This window comes from Petaurus breviceps, unplaced genomic scaffold, assembly GCF_028583685.1.
Source record: "Petaurus breviceps papuanus isolate PSGF00001 unplaced genomic scaffold, PetGlider_PUasm1.0 185, whole genome shotgun sequence".
NCBI classification, from domain to species: Eukaryota; Metazoa; Chordata; class Mammalia; order Diprotodontia; family Petauridae; genus Petaurus; species Petaurus breviceps.
The window spans coordinates 29,769,762-29,773,727 of record NW_027185797.1 but is presented as its reverse complement, the minus strand read 5'-3'; the positions used below and the strand labels follow the sequence as shown (position 1 = coordinate 29,773,727).

At 47.6% G+C, this 3,966-nt stretch overlaps 1 long non-coding RNA gene across 1 annotated transcript; it reads left to right on the top strand.

Annotated features, from left to right (window-relative positions):
* Nucleotides 1–235: 235 nt before the first annotated feature.
* Nucleotides 236–3,343, top strand: LOC138161496 (uncharacterized). Its single transcript, XR_011168391.1, has 3 exons — nucleotides 236–422; nucleotides 519–746; nucleotides 1,626–3,343. It is a non-coding gene; the product is annotated as an uncharacterized lncRNA (long non-coding RNA).
* The last annotated feature ends 623 nt before the right edge of the window (nucleotides 3,344–3,966 follow it).

Below are 3,966 nucleotides of genomic sequence, written 5' to 3'. Positions count from 1 at the left end.
TTCCTGCCCACCTCCCCCAGCACCATGGGCTCCTCAGCTCCCCACACTTCTAGCAGGGGGAGCCTATAGGACCAGTAAAGCTAGCAGAGAGCCGCGCCAAGCTCAACAGCTACATCTTCATCCTTATACAAAGGAGTTGGACACCCACGCCATCAAGCGCTTGAGGTCCACATCCATACAGCTATTTCTGAAGGAAGGTAAGTAGGGAAGGAAATTGGAAGTATTCCCAAATTAAACATCTGCAGGCAAAGATGACGACATGGCTCAGTGCTGGGGAATGACTTTCTCCCTTCTTCTTGGGAAACATCTGGGGTGTTCTCTTCTCCATCCTTTCTCCCCTATCCCACACTCACCTCCCCCCTCAAAAAAAAGGATTGTCGATTGCCCGTGCATTAGAGAAAAACTGAACAGCCCGGAGCCAGGTAAGGCAAAGCCTCACTGAGGCTCCTTTGGAAAGTTAGGCCTTTGTTCTTCAGAAGCTGTTTTCTTTCCTGCTTTTTTTTTTTCCCTTGGAGCAGGATTTGGTCGGTGGAAGTCATGTCTGTCTGATACACATCCTCCCACCTCCCCTAGACTCCAGTTGGAAGGGACTTTGGCAACTGACAGCTCACAGCACCCAAGCCAGGAGGTTATTGGTCCTGCTTTGGACGGGCTTTCAGGAAAGGAGAATCAGCTGCTCTCCTCCACAGGCTGTGTGAAGGCTTGACAGCCCCTCTCTGTGTCTCACCAAAGCCCGTCTTGTTATCGTAAGTCTATTTCCTCTGGTTCTGTCCTCTTTGAAGATGGAACACGGTTGGTAAAGAGCCTATTATGACATCATGTGTCTGGTGGGCTAAGAAGAACAGCAGTGACAATAACGTTTCCATAGCACTTAAAAGATCGCTTTGCACAAGTCTGTCTAATTCATTCCTCACAACAACCCTGGGAGGTAGATGCTATTTTCATCCTTTTCTTACTGAAAAGGAAACTGAGGCTGACCCAAGTTGTCTCATAGAGAGTGCTTCATGTGGGACGGCAGCTAGTGCCCTGAGTCTGGCTGGAGGCAGGAAGACCTCGATTCAAACACAGCCTCAGACACTTACTCACTGTGGGACCCTGAGAAAATGGTTTCATTTCTGTCTGCCTCAATCTCCCCATCTGTAAGATGGGGGTGACGATAGCACCTGCTCCACAGGGTTTCTGTGAGAATCAAATGAGATAATAATTGCAAAGTGCTTGGCATATTGCCCAGCATATAGTCGATGCTGTATAAATGCTGTTACTATTAGTATGCACTACACTACCTAGCAAGTCCAGACTGTGGGAGCTTGCCCCTTGTGCCTTCTTCCCTCCAATGGGATCTGGCTCCTCCCAAACACCCAGACCAGTCAGCTCTTCCTTCCTCTCCATGCTGTCTGCCTCTCCACCAGGGCCCAGGCCAGGGCACCTTCTTCCCTCCCCCATCCCCACCCACCTCTCTCCGCTTCCTTTTACGTGTTGTCTCAGTCTGCTAGCATGTAAACTCCTTGAGGGCAGAGACTGTCTTGGGTACTGGCTATTTGTACTTACACCATCTGGCACACAGTAAGCACTTAATAATTGCTTGGTTTTATAATTGTAGAACCTCTCTCTCCCTCCCCACCCAGCACATTGGATCTGGAGTCTGAGAACCCGGCTTCAAATAACAGCATACATAGGAGGTCATGCTACAGGATGGATGGCAAAGCCCTGTGATCCTTAGAGCAAAGCAATAGTGTCAGTGGACATGGAGGGAACCATGGCAGCAAATTCGGGGTCATAACTGCAGGGGACATGGAGTCAAATGCCTTCAGTTTACAGATAAGGAAGCTGAGTCACAAGTATGACCTGCCAGGGTCATACAGCCAGGAGTTATCAAAGGAGGAATTTCCTCTGGGATCTCCTCTACTCCAGGCCCAGGACCCTGCTTCTCCTAAGTCGCTGCACCAGAGCCATTGGTATTTTGGGTGGTGCAAGGTCCAAGAACTGGGGTGCAGGGGGTAGACCAAGATCAATTGGAGGATCAGAGGGTCATCACAGCCCACAGAAGCCAGCTGGCCCAACCTCTGCATTTTACAACTGCGCAAACTGAGGACCAAAAAGGATGATCACTGGAATAAGCATGAGAAGTGGGACTTGAATCCAGGACCTCTGACTCAGGAACCAGTTCTTTGCACATAAGATCCTCAGGGACAGGACTGTGTCCCATTCTTTGTTAAATCTCTAACAATTCTCTGCATGAGATTGATGGTATAAATGTTGAGTTGGATTGACTCATTTGCCTCCAGATACACTTTCCCCTGTACCGATAAATTCCTGTTCTGAGTTAGGCTCCCTGCCGATGTATCCTGAATCCAGGAAGGCCAAGCACTGGATGCAAGGTTGGTGCCACGGCTTATGGGAATCAAGAAGCTGGAGCAGGGATGGAAGAAGCGGGCCCAGGGCTCACTTCTATTGAGATTGACATTAAAGCTAATGAGGAAACCGTGTAGATGGACCCCAAACACAATTCAGGGAACGTTAGCTTCCAACATGAGGCCACAAAACGCCCTGAGTTACAGCATGTAGGGCAAGAGCATGCTTGGCATGACTAATCACTCACTTCTTGACCATGGCTTCCACTCACACTATTCATCCTCTGTAGCCTCAAAACCAGACAATGACGCAAGTAATATGCCCATTTTCTTGGCCCACCCCAGGCAAAGTGGCGCCCTCCTTCCTTGGGTCTGTAATCAGGGAAGATGAATTCAGCTTCTGCTAATTGTTTTCCATGTGACCTTGTACAGGTCATTTCAAGTCTCCAACCCTCAGTTTTCTCATCCAAAAAATGAGAACACTGTCTACACAGGCTCTAATCAGAAGGCTTTGATCATGACATCCAATGACTTCTGCCTCCTAGAATTACCATAATCCTGCTGCCCCAACCACCCCCTCAAATCACCAGAGAATGAGACCCAGTGAGGTGAAAACAACTTCACTGGATCCCAGGATCAAAGATCCCAAGCAGAAAGGGAACTTTGAGCGATCCAAAGCCCTCATTTTACAGAAAGGGAGACTGAGACTGGAGAAATGAAGTGGCTTTTTCCACGGTTTCTCCTTGGCTAACTGTCAGCTAAGAGAAGGACCTCAGTGCCCTCCCTCTCCCAGGGATATTGGCATTTTGATAGGCCCTACTTTTGGGAGACCATGTGGTAAGAGGGATATTACCATGTTTCCCCGATAATAAGACACTGTCTTATTATTTTTTTTGGACAGAAAAACACCAGAGGGCTTATTTTCAGGGGAGGGCTTATTTTAATGAACATTAACAGCAATTTTAATAAACAGGTAAATGTGAACAAAAAAATGTACCTTTATTCAATAAGCAAATCACTGGGGAAGAACAGGATGACGCACTCACTGCTGCAGCTCTAACTGGATGCAGCTCAGAGCGCGGCATGCGTTTCACGGGGGGGGGACGGTGCATACAGAGGGTACCGTAATGTAGCATGTAGCGTAGGGGATCACCTTCACTACAGTAGCAATCTCAATAGGGCTTATTTTCGGGGGAGGGCTTATTTTAGAGGAATCTTACACAGTAAGGGGAGGGCTTATTTTCGGGATAGGTCTTATTATCGGGGAAACACGGTAGGTGACCCAACTGTCCTGTAAGGCAGAAAGGGCTCCTCTCCCTCCTCTGTATCTACCCAAATGGCTAGGGCTAAGATTTTTGGATTGTTTTTCACTCACATGTCAGAAAACTGGTCATTGATTTGTATCTAAAGATTGCTAGTACCTATTTTAAACAAACAATTTTAGGTGACTCTTGTTAAGAAATGTTAAGGGGCCTCTGACACTTTCTAAAACATTAAGTTATAATGCAAGTGCCCACCTACTTTGGTAGAGGGAGTCTCCTCATCTGGAATTCCCTATACTCATGAAATCACCAAGCAAACCCAGAAAGGAAAGATCCCAACTGACTGACTCTTT